Source organism: Marmota marmota, unplaced genomic scaffold, assembly GCF_001458135.2.
Source record: "Marmota marmota marmota unplaced genomic scaffold, marMar, whole genome shotgun sequence".
In the NCBI taxonomy this organism is placed as follows: Eukaryota; Metazoa; Chordata; class Mammalia; order Rodentia; family Sciuridae; genus Marmota; species Marmota marmota.
The window spans coordinates 15,558,062-15,579,180 of record NW_025999924.1 but is presented as its reverse complement, the minus strand read 5'-3'; positions in this window follow the sequence as shown (position 1 = coordinate 15,579,180).

The window sequence follows — 21,119 nt, the reverse complement described above, 5'->3', positions numbered from 1 at the left end:
ACTATTTAGGAGTAAATGAAAAGAGTTTGACTCATAGTGGGGTAGGGAGGGACAGCATGGGAGTAGGCCCAATTCTCGATAGAGAAGAGGGGTGGGAGGGAAAGGGAAGGGGCAGGGGATTAGCAAGGATGGTGGAATGTGATGGACATCATTATACAAAGTACATGTATGAAGACTTGAATTGGGTGTCAACATACTTTATATACAAACAGAGATGTTAAAAATTGTGGTATATATGTGTATTAAGAATTGTAATGCAAAAAAAAAAAACACAAAATACGTGTATAAAGGCATAAATTGGTATGAACATACTTTATATACAGAAATACAAAAAAAACTGTGCTATATATGTGTAATAAGAATTGTAATGCATTCCACTGCTATCGTGTATTTAAAAAAATAATAAAATCAATAAAAAAAGAAAAAAGAAAATGAAAGAAGTGTTTTGCATGACTTCTTATTGCTGTTTGCTTAGCATTAGCAATTAGAAATGGCCAGTTATGAAGTGGCTGCCAAAAGCTTGCAGGAGCCACTAAATGCATTGTAATTCTCCCTGTGTTTTGTTGTAATATTCAAACCACAGACTTCTATGGGGGCTGGATTTAAGTGCGAGGACAAAAACCAAATTAAAAGAGTCCCCTGCAGAGTCAGACACCTAAATGTCACACAATTGTTGATGATATAAAAAACTCATGGTAAAAGACCTTTTAAAGGAGATTCAGCAAATCATTAGAGATTGAAACTTTCCCACTTCTAAAAGCCCGAACATCTCACTGCCTTCTGTCATCACAAGCATGAGAGCCTCCAGGGTTCATTACACTTATATGGCTCCATAGTGAAAATGACATTATGGGTTAATGACTTTAAGAGTTAAGAGAATTGCTGAGCTGTATTTTTCAAAGGCAACTGCGTATGATTATTACATAGGAATGGTTTTCATATATTTTAAGCTACTCATGGAGAAAAATAAATTGGAGAAGGCTTATTGTTTTTGTTTTTTTTCATCAAAATAATTGTCTGGATTCATGCCAGCAGTTTTCCATATAATATTAAGCAGCACTCAACTGTACAAAACTAATGTCTTGACCAAGAAAAGGCAACTAAATTCAGGCTATGGTTATTTTATCAAAGTTCCCTGGTCATTGGGTCTTAATGGAACTTGAGTTCCACGAGAGAATGCAAGAGACTAAAATTATGAAGATAAGTAGATGTATTACCTCCAGCCACCTACATAAAGCTGTTTGCTTATTTGTGAAGCGAATGTTTGTTTACTCTGTCTCTGTACTTTTCCTATGAGGAAGAATTCTTTATTCATACAAGATCCACTATATGAGAATTCTATGTCTATGCATTTGTTAAAGAACATATTTCTTAAAAAGATGTGCTACTAAAAAGCAGTCATAACAGCACTAATTTAAAAGTTTTTAAGCATTAAGACACAAGCTTTGAAAATTTAATTTATTACTCCCTTACATTTTCTACCGGTTTTACAAAGGGGATTCAAATTTCCCATGGCTTTGCAGCTAATATGAGATATAACCTGGATCTCAAATACACATACTCTAAATTTGGAGATTTACTTTAAATCCTTATATTATCATAAACTGATTTTTAATCAAAATTTCAAAACATTGATGTAATTAAAGAACTCATAAAAATATACTATTAAAATTGAAGCTAATAATTTAATATAATAAATTCAACTTATTTTTCACACATGTCTTCTGTTTGCAGTTTATTGAATAGTTATCATACTGACTTCTAGATTCTTGTCAGTGACTTCAACACCTTTACTATAAGTTTGTTCTAATTAAGAGACATTATTGAAAAATTCCTAAGGGTACTGGTGAAAAACTGATAAGTGAGTTAATGAAGGATCACTTGGTTACAAGTAGTGAAATTTCCCACTCAGATTAAAAACACAAGAACATAAAGTACAAACAAAGTTCTTCAGGTTTAGAATAGAAAACAAAAGTAGCAGCCAAGTTAGAATACCTGTGTTTTCTTTTCAAAACCTGGCCTTTCAGTTCTGATTATTATTATTATTTTTCCTTGAAGTACATTTTTGTCTTCCCCATGGGAGCATCTTATTCTGCTTCACCATGCACATGGAGAAAGGTACCTGTCTTACTCATCGTTAGTCCATCTATACTCCTTAACCAGAGGTACCAAAATCAAATTGGGAAAATTTAAGGATCCAACAAAGACCAACCTAAATTGCAAATTGTTAGAAAAAGAGCGTTTGGGAAGCCAGGTGATGTCTATCTCTCAGTTATAGCCAAATAAGTACAGTAACTAATAGAAACACAACTTTCTGAAATCACTCACAGGGATGAGGTGTTATGGTTTGGACGTGAGATGACCCCAAAAGCTTATGTGTGAAACAATGCAAGAAGGTTCAGAGGAAAATAATTAGGTTATAAGAGTCTTAACCCAATCAGTGAATTAACCCCCCGATGGGATTAACTGGTGGTAACTAAAGTCATGTAAGGTATAGCTGGAAGAGGTGGAATCTGAGGACATGGCTTTGGGGTATATTTGTATTTGGCAAGTGGAGACCTCTCTCTCTGTGTTCTGATCATCATGTGAGCTACTTTCCTCTGCTACATTCTTCTGAAAAGATGTTCTGTCTTACCTGGAGCCCCAAGAAATGTAGCCTACTGTCTGTGGATTGAGAGCTTTGAAACCATGAGCTCCCAAATAAATTTTCATCCTCTAAAATTGTTGTCGTTGGGTCTTATACTCACAGCAGGAAAAAACTTGACTAAAACACTAGGGGAAAGGGCTATAAAACCTGGGAAATATTTAAATGATATTAATTAATTTCATATTAAATTCTAAGGAATAAACTTCCATATAAGTTTTGTAATAGAAAATACAATGTGGAAATTATACACACACTCAGGTAGAACTCTTAGCGAATATATTACCTTGTTCAGGATGTACCATAGGAAATAGTGTATGTAATGATATTCACCTAAAAGCACACATAATTTGTAAAGCAGTCCACAGATGCTCACTTGATTTGTTATATTTTTTTTCCTTGAATAAGTCCAAAATTCTCTGGAATAAATTTTAGTGGATCCTTAAAAGATTATTGTTGTTGCATATTAAATTTTATCTTTGTTCATTTTAATGATTTTTCTCCTCCTTAACTAGAGGTCCAAAATGAAATGTTTTCGGAACCAAGAAGTAGGATAGCAATTGGATCAACCTGTTTTAATGTGTGTGTCACATATTGAGATCATGGGATAAAAATCAGGCTGAGTAAAGCATATTGATAGACCAGATCAATCCCCCACTTCTCACTATCTTCATTCTGAAGAGTGATATCCAAGTTGAATTTCTAATTAAGTCCATTAGACTATTTTTTATCAATATAGTCAGTTAAATAGGAGAGAGAGGTAGTATTGTAACAAAAAATAAAACTCTCAGCAATCCTCAACAAAATAGATGCAGAATAGCAAATATTGGAGACTAATATATTCCAGGCTTCCAGGAAATATTATTTTATTCTCCTTTTCCATAAAATAAAAAACATGCAAAGGCAAGAAAAATGCACACCCACAATTTATTTTCTTTTCAGAGTCACACAAGCACATATAATGTAAGAAACATCAGGACAGAGTCAGATCACAGGGAGTGATCTGTTATATGGTAAATATTAAAAATGACACAGTGAAGCCCTGTACCACAGTCATCTATTTATCTCAGTATAAAAGAATGAATGTTCCACTGTGGTATTTTAAAGAAGTGTGTATGGATAAATATTAGAATTGGCTAGAAACAGGTAAGGGCACATACTGTTTCTCATGTGTCTATTTTTCATTTTGAAATTGAAATATTTAATTTATGATAGATATTTTAGAAAGTTATCAAATAAATTTAATATTTATGGAATGCTGCATTCCCACACAACATTTCTATTATCATACTTATCCACATAATTCAACCCCACTTTTACCTTATAGTTGTATTTTAAGTTGAAGCTAAATAAAAATATAGCAACTAGTATAGTGACACAGCCAAATCAATGTTCATAGCAGTGCAATTCACAGCAGCTAAGCCATGGAACCAAACTAAGTGCCCATCTACACATGAATGGATAAAGAAAATGTGGTATATATGCACAATGGAATATAACGTATCCACAAAGAAAATGAAATTATGGCATTTGCTGGTAAATGGATGGAGCTGGACATGATTATGTTAACTGAAATAAAGTAGACTCAGAAAGCCAAAGGTTGTATATTTGCTCTGATATGTGGAAGCTAGTTCAAACTAAAGTATATCTATATCTATATCTATATCTATATCTATATCTATCTCTATCTATCTATATATATATATATATATATATATATATATATATATATATATAGAGAGAGAGAGAGAGAGAGAGAGAGAGAGAAATGAGGGGAGAAATTGGGGAATTCCACCAAAATAAAGACCAGAGAACTAGATCAATGGGACTGAGAGGGACAGAGAAGGGATGGGATAAGAGAAGAAAGTGGAAGAAATCTGACCTAGCTTTCCTTTGTGCATACATGAATGAATATACTACAGTGAATCTCACCATCATGTATATCCCCAAGAAACTAACCAAAAATTACACACACACACACACACACACAGAGAGAGAGAGAGAGAGAGAGAGAGAGAGAGAGAAAGAGACAAAGAGACAGAGAGACTGGGTGGGGCAGGCATGATGGCACATGCCTGCAATCCCAGCATCTTGGGAGGCTGAGGCAGGAGGATATCACATTCAAGGCCAGCCTCAGCAACTTAATGATGCCCTAAGCATTTTAGTGAGACCCTGTCACTAAAAATAAAGAATAAAATAAAATAAAAAGGACTGGGTATCTCAGTAGTTAAGCACCCTTGAGTTCAATTGCTGGTACCAGAGAAAATAAAATAAAATAAATAGAAGAAAGTTCAGTAGAAGAGAATGATGGAAACTGAAGGGAAAAGGGAAAGGTACGAGGGGAAGAAGGAAAGGGGAAATACTGGGGAATGAATTTGAACAAATTATATTCCGTGCTTTTAAAATTTATGTCAATTGTGAATTATAATGTTATATATATCAGAAATAAACAAAATTTTAAAAATTAACACCACATAAATCCCAGGAAACTAATTCTCTAGCTGTTTTAGTCAGCTTTTTTCACTGCTGTGACTAAATGGATCTGACCAGAACAGCTTTAAGGAGGAAAAGATTATTTGAGGGCTCACAGTTTCAGAGGTCTTAGTCCATAGAAGGTTGGCTACATTCCTTGGGGCTCGAGGTAAGACTGATCATGGAAGGAGAGGGTGGTATAGGAAAGCAGCTCACCTCATGGAGACCAGGAAGCAGAGACAGCCCACTTGCCAGATACAAATACCTACCCAAAGCCAAACCCCAATCCCCACCTCCTCCAACCACACCCTCAAACTTCAGTTACCACTCATCTAATCCCTGTCAGGGGATTAAATCCCTGATTGGGTTAAGACTCTTAAAACCCAATCATTTCTCCTCTGAAATTTCTTGCATTGTCTCACATGTGAGTTTTGGGGGGACAGCACATCTAAACCATAACAGTAGTCATTTTCAAAACTTCTTTTTAAAATTGCCCTTTCAAAAAAATCTAAAAAATACTAAGACCAAAATTTACACACACACACACACACACGCACATCCAAACAAGAATTATTTATTAACTTGATATAGATTGAACATATCATTTTCTCAGTCTTGGTTTATTTTTCTCATATCCATAAATAGCATCACATAGAAGGGGTCAAAAATTCAAACTGTTCATATTCTGTTGACATTTGAGTAGTTAGAAGGGCCATTTACTATGCTTGGTGATTACTCATATAACTTAGTTTGTAATTTTAAAAGCTTTAGATGGATAATTACAGAAAGTACTCTTAATATGTAATATTTCCTTAACAAATAGACTTATGTCTTCTCCTTAGGCCATAATTAATATGTGAAAAAATGAATTCTGATTAGACACTTTTGGTTTATACAGGAAAGGCAAGAAAAATTTTAAAAAAAGGGATTAATGACATTTTTCTCTAAAGTATATGGTAGTCAGGAGGTCAAAAAAAGGTGAAAGATACACAAATAAGTAGAGAAAAGTGGAGTATAATATGCTGTCACAGTCTGAACTCATTTCTGCTAATTTGAGAGATTGTTTCAAATGATGACTTCAAAGGCCTCCTGGTGACATTCAAGTGGACCATTTAAGATAACTGTGATATCAGAAATCCAATTTTAGTAGAGATGAGACCTTTATATTGTAAGAATTGTTCATGAACTCTAAGTTCTCACAGTCACCTTTTCTCTATTCAAATGAAATTGCCCTATTTCATATTGAGATGTCAGGTGTGCAACTCATTAAGTACATTGCAAAATGCTAATAGGATCCTTTTAATTAAAGTTTCTCCACATTGGACAATTAAGAGTTCATGAAGAACATACCCAGATAAAATTATTCGTGATATTTAGCACTAAATCCCATATTTATTACTGTAATGAATAAAAAAGACAGTACTATGAAAAGTACAACTTAACTCATTAATATTGTTATAGCTTTTATAATCCTTCTTATTTGGCATTAACTAATCCAGGTAAATTGAATGTTGTTTCCAAATTTACTATTACAAAAATAATACTGGGTTTTGTTTCTTTAACTCACTGATGTATTTCAAATAATTAATGTGTTGTTTGTTTGTTTGTTTGTTTTGAATGGAAAAAACCCAAGGGGATTTCCACTTATAATAATATTTAGAAACACAAGTAATTTTAACTACAATTATTATATAAGAAATACTATTCAATGGGTACTGGATATTTAAAAACTTTGCCAATAAGTTTTACTAGTTATTTCGCATTTTCTATTGATTTAATTCTTACAAAAATCCTATTAATTAGATATAATTTTGTTTTACATTTTATTGATAGATTAAGTTGCTCGAAGTCATTATGCTATTTATTTACACAGCTGGAAATAAAATCCAGACTTTCATCTCCTGTGGTTGCAGCATGTTGTTATTGTTATATCTGCTGCCTTTTTCAATTCACTTACATTAGAGAAGGAAAACAGAGATGTAGCATCTGCTTTCTGATAATGACCAGAACTCGTGGCACTGGAAGGTTGATGATAAGAGTTTAAGTTTTCTTCGTACAAATTGCTTTGTAGTTGCAAGATGAAATCATAACTGTGAATGATGTCTTGACAACTGAAATGAATATCTGCGAAAAGGTAGGTAGACAGCATGTGCTTCTGAATGTTTTACCCTGAGAATGACACAATGACATGATGTGATATTTTGTCTGGAGATGAAAAATGAGAAATTATTAACAGACTTAGAGAAATTTTTATGTGAAAAGAAGATGGACTTAGTATTTTAAAAAAACTAATTTGAAAAAAATGAAAAGGACAGATGAACTATTTCCAATTAAAGGAAATTAAAGAAATACCTGATCATTGATGTTATCCTTTTAAGGCAGGAATAATTACTACAAAGAATCTCACTGGGTCAGTTCACACAATGGGATCATGGACCACAGATTAGTGCAAGTATTAAATTAATGTTAAATTGTCATGAATTGATAACAATATGGTGGTTACATTAGGAAATATCCTTATTCTTAATATGTGGTAAAATGTGAACTTGGCAGATATACAATCTTGATATAAAAACAGTTCCTTTTTCTCTTGGTATTTTAAAGATGTTTTTCTGTTTTCTAGTGAATGCAATGCCTTTTATTATAAAATTTGCTACAAGATGTTCCTTTGAAAATGGTCTCACTCTCCTTTCCAACCCCACCTTTGGTGACATTACAAATATTCTCTTCATTTTTGGTCACTTTATCCCATAATTTATCTAAAGAATTTTCCTTTTCATTTATTCTTCTTGACTCTGTTGTTTTATAACTCAATAGATTCATGTAATTCAAAGACCATATTTCTCCAATGTTTTCTTTCCCATCCTTTTATACCTACTTCTCAGAACATTCTATTGTGTCCAAATTGTCTCTTATCCTCTTTTATGTGTCTCCAAGATTTTTTCTTTTGTCTCTCAAGTTCAGTCTGTCTCTTTTTTAAAATCTCATCTTCCATTTCCTAGACAATCTTCTGATAAACCCAAACTGCACTTCAACACTTACATTGAGTTCATAATTTACTCTATTGTATTTTTAACTCCTAAAGCTTCCATATAATTTTTTTGCAGTAAACTGGCACAATTACTCAGAGGTTGTACTTATCCACTTCTTTCTTTGCTCTGCTTTCTGGGCCATGTTAATTACAATTTGTTTTTTATTAGATTCTGGATTTTTTTTATCCAGCTTGCCACACACACACAAGCACACAGTACACGGGTACATACACACACACACACACACACATACACACAACACTTTGAAGCAAAAACTATGTTCCAGTGGATTGTTTTAATCCCCTAATTCCCCAGTCTCAGAGACAATGTTGCCTTTAGTTCTGGTCTCATCAATAACTTATTTCAAAACATTTCTCTATCTCTTCCTCCCCATTGGGTCTCCATGTTATTCTCAGGGGAAGTGTTTTATTCTATGATATTACATTGTGGATGGACATGGTAATAATACTTTATTTTAATGAACTCATTTTATAAAAATATAGTTGATACTTTGACCATAGATATCACTCTACATGTAGAATTATATTGCTGAAATAAAACAATATTACAATGTGCTTAGGTATGTTTTAATTTAAAATATCTGCTCTTGTTTCACATATTTAGAATATTAAATTTCATATATCAGAAGTATGAAAAATAGAGATGTGATATGTAAAACATTTGAGTGATCTTCTGTCTCATACTGAGAGTTCCATAAGTGATGGTGAGGTGAGATACTCAGGTTTAACTTACTGTTTGGAGAGGAAATCAATGAGAAGTGATGTTTATAATAGCTGAGGCTGGACATAATGGCATTCATCTGTAATTTCAGCTACACTGGAGGCTGAGGCAGTAGGATCTCAAGTTTGAGGCCAGTTTGGAGTCTCCAATTTGGAGACTCTGTGTCAAAATAAGAAATAAAAAGGGCTGGAGATTTTTTTAGTTGTAAAGAACTCCTGGGTTCAATCCTGAGTACTATAAAAATAACAACAGTGGAAACTTATCCTGTAAACACATTTTTATCAGTTTTCAAGGTAATATACATTTGCTTATTTGGAAAAATTTGACATTTAAAATCTTTATAAATCATGGGCATGAGAAAATTCGAATGTGTCTTTGATATTCTACTTTTCCTCCAGATAGAAAGTCTGATGGATTCAACTGGAATGTTTTATTTTTCACTCTCTTCCCAACTGATCCCATTTTAACAGAGTTTAAAATATGTTTAGTTGTGCTTTTATAAATCTTATATGCATCTTCAATTGTATCCTGTTTAACTTTTGGAATTCTTTTGCCTCAAATCCACCTATCAATAATATCCCCCAGTAGCTTGAACAGGGTATAAGCCTAAACTCTTGAGTTCATGGAAATGTTAACTCCCTGATGTGCTCCTTCTATCTTACTTACACCCTCACATTTTACCTCACAAGTATATAAACAATAATTATCAATTAAAAATAAAACCCACAAAAGGCATTGCTGTCATAATTATCAGTGTAAGCATTTTTAAAAGAAGGAAAAAAAAAACTCTCAGAAGTAGTTTATATCTAGATGCATCAAAATGAAGACAAAAGAAAAAAGAAGTCATTAAATTAGTTCAGATTTTTTCCATCTACACTTGTTTTCTCTATATAATGTCACTTGGTTTGGATTGATTCATTCATTTAAGAGATGTTTTGAGCTATTTTTATATTTGGTGCTCAATGGTGTGCATACTGTGGCAAGCAAAACAAGATCTCTCTTCATATGCTTGCTTCACATGTGTGCTAGTGGAGGAGGCAACCCAAACCAGCTAAACAAGTACATATAAAGATTTCTGTTCTATTCATATAAATATACTTAAACAAAGAATAGAGTTAAGTGAGATGGAAGGGATTGCTGTTTTATAAAGGCTAGAACATATCAAAATTGGCTCTCATAGGGATTCAGTGAGCTATAACCTAAGAGCTGCAAGAATCTATTAAGTCATGTGAACATCCAGAGGGGGTCCCAGGAGCTGGGGCAGCATATGCAAATACCCTTATGGGGCATTCTGCTTGATATAGATCAAAATGACAAATGTGATCTAAATATAGAGTGGAGGGGAGTGCTTCTAAGTAAAATTAAAGTACTAATAATAGGCCAGAACATTATACTTCTCTGAAGATCATGATAAGGAAATGGAAGTCACTGATTAGTTTTAATAGGGTTGAATGTGATGCAATTTCCTATTTAATATAGCAATTCTCTAGATAAGAAATGTTCTAAAGTACCAGAGTGGAAGCAAGATGCAGGGAAATTTAAGAATCCCTGTACAAAATCAAAGTAGTTTCAAATGAGGCAGAAAGCAGAGAAGCTGATTGTAAGAACAGAACAGGCCACTAAACTTACATTGTATTAAATAAGCTACTATAAGAGGTAAGTACTACTATTTATATATGTTCTGATGACTCTCAATTTGTACAGATAAATAGAAAATTTAAAAGAGAATTGCTGATTAAGACTAATTCTTCAAAACTGAATATGAACAATTATTTCCTGTCATTTTATCACTTTTGCTCATACTCAAAGAGTATTAACTTGTTATTTTAATTAATTAAAATTTTTGTGTAGGCCTTTTAATATATAATTTCTAGATTATTTCATAAAACATTAAGAGTTGTGCTACTTAAATACTGAGAAGGTATCTGTGTTAATGGCACATATGTAAGTATTAATGCTAATGTTGGAAAAAATATTGTAAATACTGAGGTGGAAAACAATATACTGATATAAAATTGTTTTTCAGATACATTATTTCCTCTTTTATCTCTGAATTAGCAAAACAAATGACATATGGTTTAATAAATGCCATGTGTCCCTTCATTTTTTTTGGTTTTATTCATTTGGGGACATATTAGTGATTTTGAGGATATAGGGTTATTTTTCCTCAAATGATATATTATTTAAAATATAAAGGAAGACTTTCATATAGAAAATTCCAAATATGCTCTTGCAGGACATATAAGACCACATCTTTATAAAATTAATGAGTTGCCTAAGGCCAGAATCATTTAATCTCTTTTTCAAATCCTTAATCCCCTAGATTTAAAACACTGTATCTCTCAAAACTTATGATGTCCATTTATATTCCAGATATTACAAGATAGTCACATTTCACTGTTATTTTCATGAAACTTCTTTGAGAAGTCTTTGTGATAAAAGTAACAAAAGTATCTTAAGGTACCTCTGAGTTCTTTGAAAATTATCTTTTATTTATTCTAAGAACTGGAACAAGAACTTCTTAGGTATTTAAATAACAGTCAGGGACATTGTGAGTTTGTCAGTGGAAGAAATGTGAATTGTTCATGAAAATCAGTCTGTGTCATATGATCAATGAAACCCTCAAAGTGCCTGATTTTATCATTAAATACTTTAGCTTAATAAAATGCTCTTATGAATGCAATAAATGATGCTATTTTGTAGTAGATAGTATACATTGTCAAGGAATAATGAACAGGACTGAAATATATTGTGCCGTGAACATTTTTCCTGCACAGACAGGAAAATAGGATGGAAAAAAAAAAATATATATATATATATATATATATATATATATATATATATATATTGAAGATTAAAAGACTGCAGCTATTGTGGCAAAGTGAAAGATAATTTGAGACACTATTCAATCTTAAGTTAGCCGTTTCCATTTTTTAGTAGTGAATAAAATGAAATTGCAGGATTGAAAGGTGAAGAAAATAGGAAATTGTTTCATTATCTTAGCAGAGTCCAAGAATGTAAGAACTCTTAGCATAAAATTTAACCTTTGAAATTTGTCTGTGTGTAGTTTATTTGTGTGCATATGTGCATAAATCCATCAATTGCTGTCTTTAATTTCTGTTAATTCTCCTTGGAATGCATTTTGTAATATTCTCTTTACCATCAACTTCTCCTATTATTTCAGTATAGGTAGACATATGTAATCTGGATAGACATTTTACATTTATATAGTTCAATATTTTTTTCCACTTGTCCTTTTTATTCATGCAGTTTCATTATGCGGGACTCGCCTACCTGTTCCTCCTTCAGTCTATGTCAGGGAGTCACATCTTCCCTTTAGGCTCCATTCCTTTCTGCATTTGAATGAGAGTCCTTATAAATGGAATTCCTGAGTCAGAAATCTAAAAATAAATTGAAATAAGTCCCTTTAAAACATTTCAGCAGAGGACTACATCTTTTATTTTTAAAGACTTTCAGAGAGTCCCAAATTTCTTTCTTACATATGCAGACATTTATGTTTCCATTCCATTCAGATTAAGCAACATTTGAAAAATCACAGTATATTTGCAAAATGCATTCACCAGAACATTTTAAGAAAATACAAGTCCTTACATAAATGTGTGTGTGTGTGTGCACTATAGCTATCCCTGCACCAGGTTCTTGATAAAATCCCTTAATACTGTCTTTAAAATAGTGCTCTAAAATCAAATAAAACTCTGCAAGTTGGAGGAAGCTTTAGCCTACATAAAATTAATTCAAACTCAAATGTGCAATTCTTCACATGGTAATTCACAAAATAAGATATAAAAGAAATTATAAAATGTACTTGATACAAAAGAGCATGAACTTCAAGTTCTTTCTGTATATCTCCAATACCTAGACCATTTTAGATAATAAAATGCTAACAGGCTTTTAATGATCTTTAATAAAAACTTTGAACATGAACCACCTAACAGAACTGCCGAAGTTTACAGAGTATCAAGTTCCTAGTAATTGCAATAATCTTCTCCAACATTTTTCCTTCAATATGCATTAGTTGGGGATACAGCTCAGTGTTTAAATATCTGCCTAGCATGTATGACATCCTGAATTCAATCCCAACACTACATACACACACAAAAAAGGATTAATTGATGATTGTTAATATTGTGGAATTAAAAATAGAACATGATATAAGAAGGATCAATATAATAAAAGATCGAGGATTGAAGAGTTAATCTTTTGTTATACTGATTCTTATGATATACATATTTTATGCTCATACATCGGGTGAAGAAATCTCATCAGAAAACCAAATAAATGAACTTGAAAGTGCTAAATCCCAAGAAATTGTATAATTTGTTTATACACACACACACACACATACACACACACAAACACACACACACATCCATATTACCTACTCAGTTCTAACTTGAGCAAAAGAAATGTAATGTAAGTTGACATTATTATATGTCATCAGAAAACTGCTGTTTCTTTGCTCTTTGCTTTGGTATATGTACTAACTCCAAAGGAATACATTTTAACAAGAATTAACTACTTTGTTGATAATAGAAGCACTAAGTAAAAATTATTTGATTTTTAAAGTTTTTATTTATTTTTAAAGAAATACATTTCAATTTATTTTAGATCTCAGTAAGAGCAAAAAAAATGTTGGCTTCCCTTATTACTATTTTAAAGAAATCACCACATTTTTTTGTACACTCTATGATATGCCTTTTTAAAAAAATAATTTCTTTTTATTTGTATACATGACAGTAGAATACATTTTGACATATTTTACATACATGAAGCATAAATTCCCATTCTTGTGGTTGTACATGATATGGAGTTACACTGGTCATGTATTCATATAGGGAAATGGAAGACTTATGTCTGATTCATTCTACTGTCTTTCCTATACTCACCCTCACTATCTTCCCTTCATTTTCCTTTGTCTAAACCAATGAACATCTATTCTTCCCTCCTTCTCTTATTCTGTGTGTGCATCCGAATATCAGAGAGAACATTTCACCTTAGTTTTTTTTTTGGAATTGATTTATTTTACTTAGCATGATAATCTCCAGTTCCATCCATTTACTGTTAAATACCATAATTTCATTCTTCTTTATGGCTGAGGAATATTTCATTGTGTGTATATACCACGTTTTTTTTTAATCTATTAATCTGTTGAAGAGCATCTAGGTAGATTCCATAGCTTAGCTATTGTGAATTGAGCTGCTATAAACATACATGTGGCTGTGTCACTATAATATGCTGGAAATCATCATATTTAACACTAATATTTGTCCTTTGCATGCCTTACTAGAATATAAAAAACAAAGGGCTAAATTTGTTTCTCTTACTAATACCTAAAGGTATATATTGTTTACACTAACTTCCTTCCTTTTGTCTAATTTTTCTATATACTAAGTTTACATTTTATTTGTGTTTATCTTATTTGATACAGATTATCATAAGAAAATTATTTTATATTTAATTTAAGGCTTTATATACTTCTTTATACAGTTTAACAAAATATTAAATACATTAAAAATAATCAAAAGTATGGTGTGAATATTTATCTTTCTTTGTACTTACACACACTAGAGTTTTGAGTATTTAATATTCTTTCAATGATTAACTACAGTGAGCATTTTCCCTGGATAATTTTGAAACTTGTATATGATACGGAAGTTCACACAGTAATAGAAAATGTACTGTGTGCTTAAGCATTTATTATTAACCAGAAACGAGTATAGTCTACATGCAAGTGTGTGATGTTATAAAAGCCTTAGAGGAAAGTACTAACTGCTTTCAAAATGATTATGCTGATAACTAAGTGAAACAAAATTGGTGAACTACAGAACATAAATTCCCATCTGGCATTCTCTCATTAACAGAAGTATGAGTTTCTTTCAAATTGTGTCTTTTTCCTTGAAGACTCAATGTGACAGATAGAATCACCATGTTTTATAGATACTTGCATATTAAAATACATATTATATCAAATACATATTATATCAGTTTATTGGAAAGAAAAGCCTGACAAAACAGATAAAACAGTGGTATTAATGTCTTCCATTTTTTGTCCACACAATGAAAATAATCAAAAAATCATTAAATAACACATACAATCATTTGGTGCAAACTGAACTCTGACATGTATAATTTCAAAAACCTAAATATTTGTCAATGCACCGATAAAGAAAGCGGGGTGTATGAATAGTTAGATAGACAGATAGATAGCTGTTATAGGTGAAATACTATAGACAAAAAGAAGGCTGCATCATGAGTAAACCTGGAGGATATTATGTTAGTACAATAAGTCATATACAAAGTAACAAAATCATATGCAAAAGGAAAAATATGCATGATCTCTCTTCTATGTGGAATTTTTTTTCTTGAAAAAGTAAAATGTACAGAGAGAATAAAACAGTAGTGACTGGGGGAGTCGGGAGGAAATGGGAAGATATTGTTCAAAGGATATACATCAGTAGATATGTAGGAGGAATAAATCTACAGATCTAATTTACAGCATAAGGATGATAGAAACCAAATTTGTGTTCATTGTATTATGGATTTTTGTTGAATAGGAAATATTTCAATGTTGTTGTAAAAAAAAAAAAAAGATATAACTGTTTGATAGAGGTATGTTATTTGGCTTCGCTATAGTGACTAATTTACCGCCTATGTGTATCCCTTTACATCACACTGTAGACATCAAATATACAAAACAAAATTTACTTTTAAAAGGTAATGAAGTGTGTAACTTAGGATGCCCTGGGAAATTTTCAACAATTTAAATTCCAAGCACTGCCATGGATATACATTTTTACATGAAGGAGTATTTAGCCAGAAGAAAAGTCTTACAATTCTTTGAAGTTATTATTATTTTTCATTCATCCCACATATGAATTTTAAATGTGATAAGCGATTTTAACAAACCTTTTACAAAAATACGACCAAATCTTGCTTACTGTGGACAAACGTTAAATGGATAATAAAAATACTGATAGTTTTTTTAAGGATAATGGATTTTCTTCCTTTTACTAAGTTGCAAATGTATCAGGGAGACACTATTAGTAAAACAGTGCTGCACACATGCAAAATAATGCTAAATGATTTGAGCATCCGGGAGGATAATTTGTGGATCAAGTTTTCAAGGCTGGTTTTAGATCAGGGAACCTGGACCCCTGTCCACTGTCTTTCTGCTCCAGTGATGCATTTATTCCTATATAATTGAACTATCTCATGCTCATTTGAAATTCATGTTGGCTAGTTGATGAAATATTGCTTCCTAAATGCTACTTCTATTAAACTAGCAAATAAAAGACAACCAAAGAAAGTAATTTATTAGATTGCTTTTCATCAGATATACTCCATACAAAGGTTCAAGGAAAAGGAAGAACACATCCACCTTAAAACTTAAAAGCAAAGGTACCTCCTTTGAGCCAAGGCTGATACCAAATACCCACACTACCAGATATCAGGGAAACTTAGGCAGGAGGTGGCCTGCAGGTAGGAGTTCCAGGCCAGCCTGGGCAGCATAGTAGGACCTGTCTCCAAAAGAAAAAAAAAATCCTTTGGTTTTTTATATGTGAAATTTATTTCAATTGTCTGTTGAATGTGAAGACCCAGAGTTCAGTACCTATAAAGATTATCTTCATTACTCATTATGAGATAACTGGGAAATATTTACTATTCGTTATCAAACTGGATCCCAATCAGTTTAAAGTTGTCCCTTGACTCTTTATGAATTATTATTTCAGCAAAACAATTCTAAAAATAAATTATGATCATCTCTTGCTCTCAGATATTTGGAAATGTAATTCATCTACCCAGTTAAGTTTTCTAAGGCATCTATAATTCAGTTTTGGCATCTATAATTCAGTTTTGGGGTTGTAGCTCAGTAGTAGAGTGTTTGCCTAGCATGTGTGAAGTACTGGGTTCAATTCTCAGCACCATATATAAATGAATAAATAAAATAAATGTCCCTCAACAACTAAAATAATTTTTTAAATGTAATTATATTTTAAAAATGTTTTAGTTGTAGATGAACACAATACTTTAATTATTTATCTATTTTATGTGATGCTGAGTATCAAACCCAGTGCTCCACACATGCTAGACACAAATTCTACCAATGAGCTACAACCCCAGCCCAACTTTTAATTAATATAGTAGTCATAAAAATATTTACTTCAGTGTATCCATCAACCAAATTAGATGATTTATCTATATTGAAAAGTGATGCCACTATTTTGAAAAGATATTCATAGAGAAAGAAACTAGAGAAAGGTAAACAATTATTTTTGTGTATTCTGATTTCAAATTCCAATTTCTGCAAAAGGAACTTATTATTGACCTAAATATAGGTAGCTTTCCAATTTTAATGCATTTTGTGAGAATCAAGATATTCTCAATTAATTTACCTCAGTACTAGTGGTTAGTAAAAATATTCTTTATTATAAGCATGCATTAAATTTTATATCTTATGATTTTACTGTACTATCGTGTATATAATATGAAAATATGAATACTTTAAGTGTAAATATGATAACTAATTTTTAAAAAGATGCACACTAGTAGAAAAAATAGGGGCATCCTTTTCTTGGAGCTTTCAATTTAGAAAACTTGTGCTGTGAAGTCATCCTTTTGAAAGTAACTCAAACATTTAACAAGCTAAATGAGCCTAATGCCATTTTATAACTGGGGCCATCTCTTTGAAACTTACTCATCAAGGAAGATAGCAACTTTTCTCCTGGTTCCTCAGAGGGTAGGAGATTAATGTAGGAAAGTACCTTCCTACAAGTTACAGAGCTACTTACTATCTTTTGTCATAGGTAGAAGTTTATTTTTCTTTGGATAAGGCCACTTTGTTAACACAAATGGTCACCATAGTGACCCATGGAGTTTAAGATGAAGTACTTCCTTTGACAAGTATTCTTACTCAGGACTAGTATTGTTATCTTGAGAAATTCATGCTTTCTGGGTTGTATCTGCTTGAGAATATGAAAGGATAAAATTTCTTTCTGTCTTTGTGATTTCCTTCCTGGATAACCTGTAAGATATTACATTCTGGTTTAATGCATACTCAATAATGAAGCTGTTTCCTTACTCTTCTACCCATTTGGAAAATTTTTCTGGGTTGTTAGGAGATTTGGGTTTTAATCATATTTCCACAAAAATACAGTGCATTGGTTTACATTTTGAAATTTATTTCTGGTTGAAGTCTTCATGGAATAAGAACACTGTGCCTTTATATTATTTTATGTTGAAATAGGAATTTGCAACTCTTACAAAATTGAAAATATCCATAATTTAATACAGAGTATCATACATTCCATTAGGCAAAGATTTAAGAGAAAAGCTCTGCACAGCTAATGTTACATAGTGTCAGCTTTATGTGGCTATGTGTAGCACCATAGTGTTTCCCCCTAACCTTCATGTAAGCAAATACTTAGACTGTATCAAGGTGTGTGTAGAATAGCATAAGATAGCTCTATTTTTTCCTATCCCAAGGCTACGTCTTTTAAGGATAAAGAAACTAGATTTCAAAAAGGAGGACACTGGAAAACACTTTTGATTGCTTGGATTCTAGGGGATATTATAATTTAAACTTAGAATTAAATTTTGGAAATGCTCCAAAATAAATTGAAATAGGTTTTAGGTTGACATACTTAGGATGTGCTCTGCAGGGTTGACTTGATTTCTTTTTTGCATGACTTTCCAATATATTTAATTTTTCAAAGTTAATAAAAAAGTAGCAAATCTAAAAAAAATTTAACTATTTTTACTTGGTGCACACTAATTGTTATGTATATATTCTGCCCTTTAAGGCAAACCCTGCTGGATATTTGAAGTCTTTTACCTGTGATTTCTGTCTGCATTCCTTATTTAAAAGTTAAGATCTTGTTAAATATAGGCATAAAACAAAATGTGTTAAAACTCTTAGCAGATTGTGGTTCCTTCTTTCACAAGAACTCACCATGGCAAATGTGACGACTTCTTAAAATGTGAAATTTGTTTATTTCACACCTCAATCACTTACAAACTAATATGTAAATTGAAATCACTATGATATTTATTTTCATGGTTCTGCCTCCCCCCCTGGAATGTACACTTCATGAGGACAGATACTCTTGACCATTATTCTCACTGGTGTATCTCAAGTGTCTGGCAAATGAATTATGCTCAATAAATGTTTAAGGAATATATTTTTACAAATAGTATCTCAATGAATGCTACTTGGATTTGAATATCAATTAAAAGTGTGACTGATCTTTAAATCATTATCTACTCATACTGGTTGTTTTTAGAGGTATCTACTTACTTTTATCGGAGGGTCCCCAAATAAATGTTCTTCATTGAAGGGTCCTCAAAAGCCACACAATGATACCATGGTCTCTGAATGAAAATAATGTAACATCCGAACAACTTAACACAGGTGTCTCCTTGACTACATAGCACATTTTATTTTTTAATCACCTGTGTTGGAAATGTCAATCTTTAAAGTGTGCTGGTCTCTTCATCCTAACTTTCATTCATGGGAATAAATTTTGACAACAACTTTCAGGAATGAGACAGAGAGGTTGGAATTAGCAAATCAAGTGCTGAGAGGTGAGACTGGCCTGACATTGTATTCAGAGTTACTGGAATAGTGTGGAACAGCTGAGGATTCAGTTTTTAACACCAGCAGGATATGAAAAAAAAAGCTGAGTTGCAGCTTTGGAGGTATGAAATGAGAGTGAATGCTTCCAAACTGGAGGAAAACATGAGAACAAACTAGGGACAGGGGAGTTTCGAATGATTCTCTGCACAAGTAAAAATCCAGTATTCAAAGCTTATTTTCACACTGAATACAACAAATGAGCTTTAATTAATGCATGGTAAAGACAACAGCCTCCTGTGATTCAACAGTACAGTTATATTATTGAATCCCAAGTGTATTCTTGTTTTTTGCTTGTTTGTTTGTTTGTTTTTAGCACACATATACTTGTTTTGGTTAAAAACAATTAATATAGAGCATGAAGACAATTCCAATAGAAATTTTCATCCTGATTTACTATTACATCAGGATTCATTTATACTGATTTTGTGCAATAGAGTCTTTGAACACAAAATCAAGGATTACATTTTTTTCCAAAGTTAAATATAATTAGGAGAACTATTCTCTTGTTTTACCAATAATTGCATTTTGATCCTGACAACCAATAGTTTATTCATTTTATATGTGTAAAATTCATGAACTAAAAAAAGTGTGCCTTCTGCAGTATTTTAATGATATAATGCTCCATGATTGAAATGAAGGATAGAGTAGGAACCTAGGGCACACTCTAAGGTTCCTACAATAACATCACATTGCCAGGCTGTTAGCTGAGAGCTCTACTTTAGGATTTCCTTTAATTTCTATGCCACTATAACTTGATAAAAAAGTTACAATAAGTAAAGCCCTAACAACATTAAGCAGCTCATGCAGAAAACATTCATTTAATAAATGATTAAGGAAGAATGAAGCCACTTTAAGAACAACAACAACAAAACACTAATGTTCTGTTCCATTCTGTCCTAGCCTCTTCCATTCCATTCTATTTTTGGTTGTATTGTGTTTACTATGTTTTTACCCAATCACATCAATTTAAAGGAAAAATAAAATTCAACTTTATTGTTTTGCAGACAATGATAATAAAACTTATAACTCAATAATGAGTTATTGTTTTACATTTACATTATTTAAATTTTAGGGCCATTAAAAAACTGTAGTCAAAATTTTCACTTATCATCCAGTGTCAATTTGATTGGTAGATTTTGTAAAGATCATCTCATAAAAATAGAATTTCTCACTCATGAATCTAGACTATTAAAATTTTTATATTTAAAAATATTATTGCATTATTCTTCAATAATATAGAAAAGTTTACACTGCAAACTATAATAACCACCCATTTTTTTTCAAATTGTAAATAAAGTATTATATTTCTATTTAAAATAATATTTGATACTCTATTAAGTAAAAAATAATGTTGCATTGTTCTTTTATTAGGTATACTTAAATATTAGTAATTTTGTTTTTGCCTATTTTTCTAACTGTGCTGAACCAAAATATCTAAATAACCCTCATCTGTGGATCTGGGGCTATAACTCAGTGGTGGAATGTTTGCCTCATATGTATGAGGCACTGGGTTCAATTCTCAGCACTGCATAAAAATAAATAAGCAAAATAAAAGTATTGTGTACACCTACAAAAA